Below are 14,283 nucleotides of genomic sequence, written 5' to 3' on the forward strand. Positions count from 1 at the left end.
CTCCCTGCATGGCTGCCCTCTCCTGCCTCACTTTGGCGCTGTCCTTCCTCCGCGGCCCCCGCCTCACCCCAGGGTCTGGCCCCAGCCCTGGACAGTGGCAGAGGGTTTCCCTCGCCCTGCCTCTGCAAACGCTGATCCCACTGGCGGTCACGGCACTCCAGTGCCCACAGCGCTCCTCGGCCTGGCGCTCCAGTGCCAGGGGACCCGGGCCTGTAAGGGATGATGGTAGATCTTTTCACTCTATCAGGGGCTTTGCTGCAGAAGGTTGCTCTTGTGAAAGCTCAGCAGAACAAGTATTCAACAGTTGTTCTTTGGGTGTGAAACTGTAGTCCTAGGCTTTAGTGGCTGGCTTTTTTTTTTACTGTTTTTTTTTTCCCCAAACTCATTACATCACCTCATTTTCAAAATTAAATCTGCTAAAAGCATCATGATCAAATACCTTCTAAAAAAAAAAAGGCAAGCATTCAGTGGTTAGAAATTCGTTCAAGTTTGGCTGGGGCTGCTAAAGGGAAGCATGTGTGAATTTCAGCATCGAGTATAACACCAGCGCACATTTCATCTCGTGAAAATGACAGCAACTGTCTGCGCGGGGAAAGAGAGAGAAGAAAAAAAACCCTCAAGAAACAATTGTGAAGCCATATGCTCTGCCATACCCACATTTAGATCCAGAGCTTGATGAAATCACCCATCTTCTTCACTGGCTGCTTCATACATAGTCTTAAGATGAGGGTGGACCTGGGTGAGCTCAGCTGCTGCCTTCACCAGCCATGTGTTGGTAGTAGTGGCTTTCTTGGTGTGGACATTTTAACAGGACACCAAAGAAGAATACGGAACTGAAACAGGACTCATCAGTCCTCAATGTATCCATCTCTCTGGAGAAGCTTGCTGAGCATACATGGTCATGGTCTGACCTCTCAGCCTGGCTGGAGACCAGCTCAGGCATCATGCTACTTGTGGGAAAGCCACAGCACCCTGTTGCAGGAGAGTGATGTTCAAACTGACTGGGGCACTTTGCAGTTAAAACTGCATCCTTTTGGTGCTCCTGTGGCCAGCATCTATTATGGAGGCCATGTGGTACATACATTAAGGACAAAGAATGCCACCACTGCATACATCTTTACTCTAAAATAGTGCATATTCAGATATGCAATAGTGGAATAAGAGATATCATTATACCCTCTCTCATCAATGACTAATGCCCATCTTCATGAAGATCTTTCTTCTGGTGGCTCTGAATTAGCACTGGCCATTTAGCTTGGCATTAGGACAACATGCTCCAATGCTTAAAGTACTTTTGTTCACAAAGTGGTTGTTGAGTAGGTAAGTAACATGGATTCATCCAGATTTGGTAATGGAAACCAAAAAAATATCACACTGACGTTGACATTTTGACAAGCTACAGACACATACAATTTTTTTTCTTAGCAAATAGAAGGGGTTGCCAGAAAGACTAAATAGAATTGGAGACAGAATTAATCAAATAGAAGAAAATTATAAGAAGGGGCAATCACAACCAATGAAAAACCAGGAAATGTCAGAACAAACAGATGAGTCAAAAATACCAGGTAGAAGAGAACTAAGGCAGCGGCAGAAGGAAAAAACAGTGGAACTGAAGTAGTGAAGAAGTAAATGAATGCTAAAATGTTACTCATCTGCACCAGAGGAATACAGTATGTCCTTGCCATTTGCTGTATGTGGGGGTTTATGCCATTTTTCTTTCTCGTCCTTTTATTTGTCAGCAAAAATTCAGTAAATAACATGGCTTTTGGAAGAGATATAAAGAGAAGATAAAAATGTCAACACAAAAATGGAATGGCTCCCTAGTGATGGAAAGGAAAGATAGATTTGACTATAAAGAATAATAGAGTGTCTTAAGAAGGTCAATCTTTTCTACTGAATCTTACCCAAAATAAATGTGTAACATGACTTAAAAGGGAAGACATCTAATATGAATTAGAAGAATTTTTCTTTTACATGTACGTAATTAATTTGGAGAGCTGATTGCAAGCTGGTATTCCACAAACACGAGTTTTTTAACACGTCGCCTGTTTGCATGTCTACCAACAGCTACTGGCACAGTAGCTAAAGCTATTGATCCCTGCATTTCAGAGTACATGAGAGCTGCTGGGCATGCTGGGTGGGGGTGGGAGGAGATGCCGGCAAAAGAGCAGAAGGGGTGGAGAACATTCTATAACACAGCCTCCAACCGTGGTAGTGTTCAGCCTTCTGCTGAGCGAGAGAGGGGGACAGGAGCCAAAACCAAAGATGGAAACAGAAAGAAAAAAGATTTAAGGCAGGAAAGGATATTCTGCTTCGTAACAGCAGTAGTGTAGGTGGTTGGTTGGGAGAAAGAAAACGAGAGAAGCTGAAAACAGGAAGAATTAATTTGTGATTAAGAGAGTGAGCCAGAGCTGATGGGATTTACGTTCATGCACAGCTTTGCTGTGCACCCCTTGAACAACCTTAGGCAAATGACCTCAAGTGGGTTGAACATTGTCACCTGGTACCTGCACACACGCAGCTAGTCATACTGCCAGCCAGGTGTCCAACAGCCTCCTGAGGACTGTGGCACTTGACATCTCTTTTGGGAACAGTGGGACATTCAAACTGGCACTAGACTCCCAGTTGCAGGCACATCACCCTTAGTCTCTCGTCTGTCTTGTTCTCTACATAAAACTAAAACAGTGTTTGTTTTCTCTGTTCTTGTTCCTGCTTCTTCCATTAGAATCTGCAGTATTTTACTGGCAGATTCAGGCCATATTTGTACAGTCTTGATCTTGGCTGAAGTACCTAGTTATTATAACAAGACAAATAAAGAGCAGTGATACAGATAAAAATAACACTGAGGTAATAAGGCTGTGGGGCAGTGAAATGAATAGAAGCTTCAGCAAGCAATGGAAAAGGCAGAAGAATCACAGCCCCTGAGGGAATGGAAGTTGTCTCTCCTCTATTTTCCTCTCAGTTCTGCTCCAGGCATGTTCTCTTTTCCCACTACACCAGTTCAGCACTTGCAATTTTTCCCTCCAGATAATGGAAACTCAAGCAAGTATTGCTGTATGGGGTTTTTTTGTTGGTTTGTTTTTTTTTTTTTACCTGAGGACAAACAGCTTAGGTAGAATATCCAGGAAGCAAAAACAGAGGCAGGTGTTTGAACAGTGGGAAAATGTTCAGGGAGTGGATAGAATAGTTTTGGGGTTTTTTAATTAGCATCTATCAAGATAAACATTTTAAGTTTTATGTAAGGAAGACATTGCACAGGAATAATGTTTGCAGGTAACATACTACCCGGGGGATGTTAAAAGAATGGAAGCACTGTGCTACTGCATATTTAGAAACCAACCCTGTTCTTTTTTCTCAGAAAGTTCCATGACGCGTTGGCCTTCACCGTAAATGCAGTGACGGAACAGCTCAGTGATGGGTTTGTTCCATTTTGCTGCTTCCTGTATCCCTGAGCAAAACAAGATTATATAGTTTTAAAATATTAATAAAGAAGTAAAGAAAGTGATTGCCAGTGCATTATATTCAAAACAATATGAGACAGTGGAAAGTGAAATCTACTTAAATAATAATACAGACTTATAATTATTCTATTTACTGAATAGCATGTATATGTCCCCTTTAGAATAAAACTCAGGATAGCAGGGATCACCTGTATGCAAAAATCTCTGCTGTAAGTAAATTAATTCTAAATGCATTTTACATTTAATGCAACATAAAATGTGTTTCTGAGTAGTATCCCCACCTGTGAAATTTCCATGTTCAACTTTATTAGTCTCAAAGATCTGCGCAGATGGTTAATAGCCATGCTATTGACTGTGTGTATTATTTGCTGGTTCGCTGAACGTGCCTGATTTTTGTTATGAACACATGATGATCCTGCAGCTGAAGCTTTTATGGTTATGTCAAACAATTAAAATCTCATGCAGACAAAAAACTATTTTCTAATAAAAATCTTTATTTTCACATTGCTCTCTTGCTTTTTTGGAAATGCATACGTAGGTTCCTATCTAACCTGGTACTGCTAAACACTGATATATCTCCACATGCCAAAAGCTCCTGTGGATTTTTTAAGCTGAGCTTCTGCCATTTGACCCCCACATCAACTACAGCTCTTGCCACATCACAGACCGTGCCTGACCACAGCCACGCCAACCCAATCCTGGCCTCATCCCCATCCCCAGTGAGGTGTCTGATGCCCAGGGCTGGGGTTGCCCCAGTGTTCCCCTGCTGCCCTGGCTGCCAGGCCCTGCCATCATCTGTCCAGGGAGCCCCCAACACTCCTGGTACAGGAGCCCACAGTGCACTGACAGTTCTCTGTAGAGCCTTTTCTTCTGTATTGTCCAAGAAACGGAGATTGGCATTCTTTTGTTTTTACAGGGAACTTACAAAAACATGCATCTGCTAACTTTCTGATGTGCTTTCATGGATGGCAACATAAAAGTTTAAACTTTGTATTTTCATATCATTTTTATTCCTCAAACGTTATCACACCATTCATAATTACTGAGTTTTATCTGTGAATTCCTGTGTTACTTGCCAGTACACTGTTTTTCTTCAGAGCTGATAATTTGTTTTTAAAACATTTGAAACTAGTTATGATTGATTTTTCTCCACCATGAAATACAGCTTCGTGTGAAATATAGTCTCCCTTTTGATCTTTAACTGTTTGGAAGGGAGTTTTAAACATTTTCCCTTTTACCCGTTATTGAGGGGGAAAAGGCTTAGTATGACTGCCAGAATGAGGTAATCTTTGTTTGCAAATAAATTTAGTTCCTTGGTTTATTTTGGAAATAGATCAGCTGTCACAGATTCTAGAGGGCGGCATCATTGAGTTCAGTGTATTGAAACAGAAATGACAGAATGTCGATTAGCTTCTCCATTACATGTTATGTGTGCAAAGCCAAAGTAATTTTATTTTAGTATCAGCTGTACAGATCCCTTTTGATCTGTTTACAAAGAAATGAAAAATAAACTTTTTTTATACATATATATATATATATATAAGCATTTTCCTTGGATTTCCTTGTCTGCAAGGATCAGAATGACAAATATATAGCACAAGCAACCTCAAACTTTGAAAAGTAGTGGTGAGACCTCAAAAATGATACAAGCCCTTGCCCATTGGCTTTTACTCCTTTCTGCATGCCTCCAGTAAAAAGCTGCAAACTGTCCAGTGTTTGTAGCAAGACAGTGAAATGTGGCTTCTACTGCTGAAATGCCTTCTGGGGGATACCACCATGATCTGAACTCTGGTGTGCTCAGCACTTCAACACAAGGCAGGTCTCTCCCCTAAGCAGTAGCAGGCAAGAAAGAAACACAACAGCGAGTTTGCAATGGTGGGAACTGGAGCTCATCGTACTTACACCATGGTGTCAAAATTCACACCAGATATCCATTAAATAAGAATAGTATTTTAATTGATAAATCAAGCTAAAAAGGGCAACAAAATATGTATTTTGATGAACTATCTTATTGGTATGTATGTGGTGAAAGGAAAACGGCGTGCATCCAGATTTGAGATACTCATTCTGGGATGAAGCACCATCAGTTTGGTTGTTTCTCACACCATAGGCAGTTATTTACTGTTTTTTCTCCAAAGGCTCAATCTCATTCTGGAAGTAAAAATACGAGCGCTGTGATTTGAAATAAAGAGCAGCTATTCCACCCTTGATGCAGCAGCAGTTGTAAATTTCTCTGTGTGGTCTGAGCCACAGAAGGTATCACAGCTATGATGAATCAGTGTAACTTACAGAATTACCTCAACTAGTGAGTGGTTTCTGTGACAAAAATGCAAACTGCCACATTTGCCTCTGGACTGAGTTCTTTGCAGCATTACCACAAGAGACCTATGGAAATTATCTGTTATATAGCTGCTAAAAAAGAGACTAACTCCTACAGATATAAAAATTTGCTTCATAAGGGGCTCCAAAACATTGATGTGAGTTTATAGAAAAGCTGGAGATAGAATTTATAATTTCAAGGTTGCAGCTTGAGTGCGATTTTCTGTGAAATAATCTCTCATTCTCTTTATCTTGCTACCCACCAGCCCTCTCAGAGATGAAAAACCCCAGCCAAACCAAACTCTATCTCATGAGATTGCCCGTGTGTATTGGGAGCCAAAATTCTGTTTCTTGTGATAAATTTTGTAAGAAAATATATAATCCTTACCACAGGCCACACTCGGTTAGTTTAGGAAGGTGTTACATCACTGAGGAGTGTCTTCTAGTCCTTACAAAATCCACTGTATTTGACAGTTAAATAATCTCTTTTCAGGAAGACAGTTACATAAACCAGAAGAAGTGACATCTTTTATGTTGCTTAAAGAAGAAACAGTAAATACCCCCTTCTTGCTGATCCCACAGTCCTGCCAGATGACTACCTTATCAAACTGAGATGTTAGCTAAATCTGTTGTTTTAGCTTTTTTTTTTACTTCATTTTCTTCCTCTGAAGACACTTGCATAAAATGTGATGTAATGCAAGAGCATGTCATCTGGTGTGGGAAAGGAAAAGGAAATGGTTGGTTTTGGTGGAAGCTCATGAGTGTTTAATCAAGATCTGTGGCCTGAAATCTATAATAAAGGAAATGTGGGATTTCCTGTGCATTGGTGATCAGTCAGGTACTGAAGGATAGTTTTATGAAGGATCATTTACTTATGATCCTGTGATACTTTGCAAGCGAGGTAGGACAGGGCAAGGACAAAAATGACAAAAAGGGAATCACAGATATGCCTACAGTGTGGTAACACCCAGAGGTGGTGTGTGGCAAGAGTTACTGTCTTTGACTGAACTTCTTTCATGCATGAACTCCCAACACACCAAGCACACAAAGGGTAGAACACGGATCTGTTAGATACCTGCTTCCTCCACTGCATGCTTTTTGCTTTCACTCCAGAAAGGCATGCTGGGTTCTCACTAGCAGATACTCAGAGTCTGCAAAGTCACTGCAAAGAGAAATTGGACAAAATACGCTAAAGAGCTGCAGAACTGTGGTTCATTAACTGCCCCTCCCTGGTGAACTCTGCATTGTCCAACCTTAACATTGAACTGAATAAAACCTCCTGCAGATATGAAAGCATGTATTAACTACAAATGTGACCCTTTTGAAGCACAGCTGCAGGAAAATGGTAGACTGCAGATGAGTCCTGCAACTGGTTTGAACACTCCCTGACTGCTAAAACTGCAAAGTGAAACATGCCTGAGTGATACTGGACATTGTGGAGGCAGTGGGACAGGAGTGGCTTCAGATCCAGTGGCAGACACTCTAGTGCTCATCTGAAATCTGTGTCCTCTGGACACAAACTATTATTGCATTCCTCTGAGACATTCACACAAGAGCTTGCAGGTATGCCATAGGACCTATAAGGAACCCATGCCCTTCTGGGGCAGCATCTGTAAGTCTGTAGATCAAGCAAGATACCAAAGGACATTCAAACTGGTACCAAATACCTATGTGCATGCAGCTAATTAAATCCTGAATCAAACACCTAGAGAAATACAAGTGGGGAAAATGAAACTGCACTTAAGTACATCTCAGCCTCACACTGTTTCTCTAGACTTCATGAGAACTAAAGTGTTACCACTCCCACTTCTGTTTTGGCACAGTTCCTTTTCTCTCTGTCATTTGGGGTGGTGATGGTAGAGAAAGAGATACGTGGGCAATGCTAAACTGGATGAACGGTTCCTGGATACAACTTTAAAATGTTCCTAGATTAAGCCTATTGCTAATCATGAATCTACAGTTAGTGAACTTGACCCTGTTCTCCTGGTAACAAACACTTCCTTCTGGTGCAATTGCTTAAAACAGCAAGCAATTGCTTTCTTTTGTACATTTGATTACTAATTTCTTACCAGAACAATAAAAAACAAATCACTTCTCTCCCAGTCCATTTCTGTTGCCAAAGCATGCCTGGCTTCTGCTTTGTGTAGTTGATGTGCAGCTGTGGTAGGAAGCCACAAATAGCGGCACAGTGTCTTTAAGAGCTGTGCTGCCAAGGGTAAAAGGACCCTGCAGGGCAGCTATTCTGGAGCCATCCTAACTGCCTGGAATGTAGCAAATCATGTTGTGATGAGAAAGGTGCAGAATTAACCAGAAAAGTGTTCTTTTTCTAAACTTTTCCCATTGCAGGATAGAAAGTGGCATTTGGCCAACATACACAAAAGAAATTGGTACTGTTTCTTGCTAGTTTGAAATGCAGCCATAGGCTCCTCTAGCTGAGTTATATATTTTTGGAGGCATGAGGCAGTATATAAGTATTGTACCACATGTTGCTCTTAATTTTTTTACCTGCTGCAATAGATGGGCATACTTACAAAGCAATCTATCTGTAGGATGCCTTCAGATTAACTACAAAGGGGTTTTTTTTCATCATTTACTTTAACTAACAGGTTTGGTTTGGTTTTCCATCATTTACATTAAGGACATGGCATGTGTTTAACTGAATAACCTTATACACTCAAGAAAGGAAGGGAAGCATCCTTGAGCTGCGCATACTAGAAACTAGTTGCTATTCCTTATTGAGTTAGGTTCCATGAATAGGCATGGCAGATGTGTCTGTCTTCAGGTGAAATGGGGCAACCTTTATAAGGCTTACATGGGTATCTGAGCTTTTCAAATTCTGCATGCCCCAGAGACTCCTATCCATTTTTAGCCAAGTGCTTAAATCACAGCACTACCTGAAAGATAAGCCTAGCTGTTTAATTAAAATGTGAAGTAAAGTGTTTGAGTGTGTTACTTTAAATTTCAGCCCTGCTTTTGTCTGAGAGATGATTCTTCTGACAGCATCATCTGTTTTGAAATTAGCCTCCTCTTGTTTACCTGTAATAAGCATTCCCAACTCTCTCTTGATAATATTTCAATGAGTGTAGAGTGAGTTGGGTGATTTGATTCAAAGTAAATCATAACACGCAGTGATTTCTATCTTGTTATGTCTGGATCACGTTCACCTGAATCATCAGGAAAATAAGTTTAACATCTTTAATAAAAAATTTCCCTTGGGTCATATACTAAATTTGCAATGCAACAGCTGATAGAGATATGAGAAGTTACCAGCTAACCTTAATTAGCACTTTAAAGGTGGAGATCCTGGCAACAAAGTTTAGTAGTTTAATTAATTCATCTTTCTGCCTATTTCTGTACTTTATCTTATTCCCATAAACATTCTCATAGTAACATGTAACTTTGATATCAAACAAAGAACATGGAGCATACATTCTTATCCAATTGCAGGCCATTATTGACTTCCTATCAGATTTAATATTGCATTATGAATAAACATGAAACTGCAGCATAAAAATCTCTAGGGGATTCCAAGACAAGTACATGGACTGTGGTAATTCACATATCTATAGGATGGTGGGTTTCAACAAGCCAGAGAAGATCAAGGTCTAAATGCTGAAATACCCTGCCTCTGGCAATGGTCAGTCTTTCAAATAAAGTTTACATAGCTTATTCCACACTGGATCAAGCCTATGTGAAATATATGTTCAAATGCTGGTCATATGCTTGTGCCCTACAGCACTAGATTTGTTTTCCTAAGTCATTCTGGATTTGTTCTTATTGCTCTCAATCACACCCCTTTAATCTCATCTTTGATACTTAGGAGAAAAGTTAATCCAAACAATGAGATTCCTTTAGCTAAGTGTTTCCACATGATTTCCCTCTATTTATTTATTTATTTTTCATTAATACACTGGCTTCATTATAGAAGATGAAAAATTCTAGTGACATAGAGTTTAATTACTGTGCTTTTTCTCAAGGGATCTTCATTGTAATCTGTATCACTACTATTATTGCCTTAACTAATAACTAAAAGAGGTCATGTTCTAGGTTAATAGCCTGCAGCTGCAATGTAGAGAAATCTGCAGTACTAAATACTGCTATCTAAACAAAGTAGATATAGCTAATAGTGCCATCCAATGATGGCAAGTATTTGCACACAGATGTTGACACTAATCTCAAGTGCCAGTTCATTTCACTCTACTTGACTTTATTGTATTTGCACCTACATTGGAAAGCAAATCAGGCCTGGAAACAGCATGTTGGTCAAATAACTTTCAAACTGAGGAATTTCTGAAGCTGTCCAGCTGGGGAGAAAGGTGTCCAAACCAATGAATTATAGGTGGTCCCAGCCATCTTGACAGTCTTCACTTTAGATACTTTTACACTCACTGCCAAAATAGTTTTTGTGAAGGTTTATTCATCTGTCTGTTCAATGGCAAATAAATCACAAATCCCACTTCAACTTCAATAATACTTTCAAATTTTTAACAAGGACACTGACAGTGCTCTGCTCTACTTAGTACTTGTAGAGTACAGCATAATTGGTCTGCATTTCCTTTCTGTCAAAACTAATAGCCAAGTATCTGTACGTATCTACTTTGCTATCAGGAGGGAGCTTATAGTAAAAACTTCATGGAATAAAAGAATTGTCTTCTTATATCTAACATGCTCGTCTTGCTCAGTCAAATCAGTTCTCACAATCTCTTGCTTGCCTTCACAATACATTATTAGACAAAAATTACACTTTGTTGTTGCATATTCATTTCATACATGAGAAATGGAGGTAGGAAAGTGCAAGAAACTGGGAATTTCAAAATAAAACTTCTGTGCCCATTAGAGTTGTCCTTTAAGGTGGTAGTTGTTGGGGTAGGTTGTTGGGCAGGGTTCTGTTTTGGCTTTTTTAAATTCACCTAGGAGAATTATAGGTTTTTTGTTTTAGCATCTTTGCACATTTCAATGTTTTCTGAGGAAGAACTGCCACCTTCTTTGTTTACACAGGTATTTTACAGTCCACAATTCCAGCCCTTTGACCTAGTGATGCATTCAGAAAATTATTGAGATGAAAACGTAAGACGGTTGGAAAGGTGCTGGAGAACAGCACTGAATTATGAAAGAATGAGATAAGAATGTAAAAAATTGGGAGCCATGTTGGCTATGGAGGGGGAGTGAGATATGCTTCACACTTACTACCAATGGTCACTAATGAGTCCTGACACTCAGATGTCCCACAGTTCTGGATGTCAGCTTTGATGATGATCCCTATGCAAACATAAGACCCCTGTTACTACAGGCCTTTCTGCACGTGTCCAGCTCAGACTAACAAACTTTGCAGTTTACTGCTTCCCCACTCCCCTGCTCAACTATGGCATGTGTGGCCTGGTCAGAGGCTAGAACTAGCTCTAGCTCTGTGGGAAAGACCACCAGCAGCTGATGGACAGACATAGACCTTACCCACTGCACAGTTCCTGCTCTATAGCAGGAGAAACAAGCGTGAAATGAAAATAAGAAGGGCACTGCACTGCTGATTTCCCCTGTCTTCTGTTTTTGCTATGTTTTACAGGTGTGATTTTGTTATGTAAAAAGCACAACTCATTACTGTTTGCAGACAGTTTTGTGTGCACTGAATAATTTCTGGAAGGAAAGGTAAGAAACAAAGCAGACAAATAAACTGTGATTACCTTCTACCAACAATTATACCAAAAATTCCTCCAAAATTATAAAATGGCCCTTTTGGCAAATGTTGGAAAAGAGCAAATACTACAAGAGCTGGTTTTGTGGCATGCTAGGTAATCAAGCAAGCAGAGAGACTAACATAATGTGTGTGATTTTATTCAAGTAGAGATTAGCATTCTCATTGTCTGAGAGGTTCAGAAATACAGCAAGGAGAAGAAAATGTCAAGAGTATCGTTTTCCTGGGCAAAGCACATACAATTGCAGTGGATTATTCATTAAAGTCATTGTACCTGGCACAGAAATGAACCCATAGGGCATTGCAAATTTCCCTTGCCCCAGATCCTAGTGTAATATTATTTATATGAGTACTTTCTGATTGTACAAATTAGTCTGTCAATTTCCAGAATTTTCACCATATGGAAAGAGTCACTTATAACTTCACAGATGTTGCACAGAGCACAGATGGACACACACACAAAAATGGTACTTTGTAACATTTACATCCCAGATACTTCAGGTACCGCTATCTTGCCTTTAACCTTCAAAATGTGCACTCTACTACCACTGTGCAGCTATTAAGAGTATAATTAAATGTTCTGCCTGTCTTACAGTGCTATAATAAAATTTCAAACTCAGCAACAGCAGAAAATGTGAGCACAACACAAAGTTTTACTTCATAGCTTTGATCACACAAAACAGTCACAATACTTACATCCTGTTGCAACAAGATGAGATGGAAAACATCACAGTTTATCTGAGAATGTAGGTACCTCATCTCTTCATCATCCTGGTGCCTTCTTTTTACCAGCGAATCTTAAATGAGAACTGATGAACCTGCCTCTACAAGGGCTCAGTGGTGTATACTCAGTCCCATTCAAGGGCTCATACAAAGGACGTTGAATGTCCTGCTTGCTCACAGTGGAGTTTGAAACCCCTGTTCTCTCAATGGCAGCTGCTCCCAGCATGCTTGATGTGTCCCACCCTGTGAGTAAATGAACCTCATTATAACTCCATAGGCCTCCACCATCACCAGGCAGCTGATTGACTTAATTACTGTTAATTAGCTTTGTTGGCTGAGTGGTCAGTGTCAAGGCAAGAATAGCATCAGAATGGCAGCACAAAATCACACCTGTAAAACATAGCAAAACTAGACACATATCAAACTGGCTGATAAAATTCCAGCATGTTAAAAATTACTTTTCACAATTTATGGAACATGGATGGCATTTCAGATAATGGGAAGAGTAAACATGTTGTGAGCTTTAAAAAGAAAGGGAGAAAATGTAGCCAGTGAGCAAAGCTTCTGTTTCTGGAAACAGAAATACTGGAACAAATAACTAGACAGACTTGTTGGAGGATAACAACGAGAGAGTAAAATACAATGTTAATTCTTTTGTGAGAGTAGATTACATGAGAATAAAATAATCCACTTTCATTCTATGCTGGGTAACAGACACTGCAGACAAAGGAAAAGCAATTACTATTGTATTTCTTAACTTTAGAAATGTTTTTGATGCACTTGTTCATTGCATTCTTCTTAGCAAATAAGAAAACATGAGGTAGGTGAGTCTAGAAGCAAACAGACACAACCCACATTGGAAAAGTCATTCTCAGAGACAGAGAGGGGCACAGTCAATGTGGAAATTTGTACTGAGGGGGCTCTGTGAGGGTCCATTGATGTTCAGGTGATATTCTGCAGCAAGTTGGTTCCTTGAAAATCTGTCCTGGTAAGGGTAAAGGTATTAAATGCCTCCCAAGACAGTGGTGTTTGCTTTAACAGAGCTTTTAAGTAACAAACTAGGGAAAAACAGTATGGTAAAAAAACACAGGTAGGAAGCTGAGTATTGTAACTTCTTAACATCCATTTTAACTGGTTGTTTTGGTATTTAGGAGCCTGAGCAAATACATCTCAGACCCTCCTAAAGGTTCATTTACCTTAATGCTCTGACTTTAATCATAAGAAAGAAAGCAAATACAAGCTAAGCATAGTGTGTATATGCCTCTGTTGCAGTTTCGCGTTTTCTGTTAGCTCTTTAAGGCCTGTTTACGGGTTTTGTAGGCTGGAAGTTACATCTAGAGCTGATAGCTTCTGATGCATTCATGGATTTGTCAAGCTTCTTGTCAACCTGCTTGTAGTTTTGCCTTGACACCATTCAGAATTACTGACATCTACAGTGAAGTCATGTGTGGAAAAGTACTTCCTTTTGTTTAATTTTAAATCAGCTGCCTGACACTTTTACCAAAGTCATTTAAATGCTATCACACAGTATTAGAGGTATGACTATCTCATGCAGAGGTGCTAGACTTACTGCTACTTACCCAACTGGCAAGAAGTATCAATTGTTCATTTTCTTTTCCATGATAAAAATTAGGGAATATCAGATGAAAGTAGTGGGTAACAGTTTCAGAGCAAACAAAAGGCAGTTGTTCTTCACACCAAGTACTTACTCTGGCTGTGAAGCTCCTTCCTATAGGATTTTGCAGATGCTAAAGGTTTTTCACTGGTTTTAAGGGGAATGAGCCTATTTCATGGAACAGAAATCCCTTGAGGACAACTATACAGGAGTAAGACTTTGCTAGGGGCTGGTACCAATCAATGCACTTTCATAAACTTTGAATCATGACTCTACATGGCAAATGCAGGACTTGCTGTTTATATTTGCCATAGCTTTTAGCTAAAGTATTAACAAATTACCAGCACAATATCAAAGTTTTACATTCCAAAAATTCCTTCCTGCTTATAAGAATATGGTGTTGTAATAATCATAACAACATTCAATAACACATAATCAGTCTTTATTTCTTTATGAGGAACCAAATTTTTCTGCTA

This window comes from Melopsittacus undulatus, chromosome 1 (assembly GCF_012275295.1).
Source record: "Melopsittacus undulatus isolate bMelUnd1 chromosome 1, bMelUnd1.mat.Z, whole genome shotgun sequence".
Taxonomy (NCBI): Eukaryota; Metazoa; Chordata; class Aves; order Psittaciformes; family Psittaculidae; genus Melopsittacus; species Melopsittacus undulatus.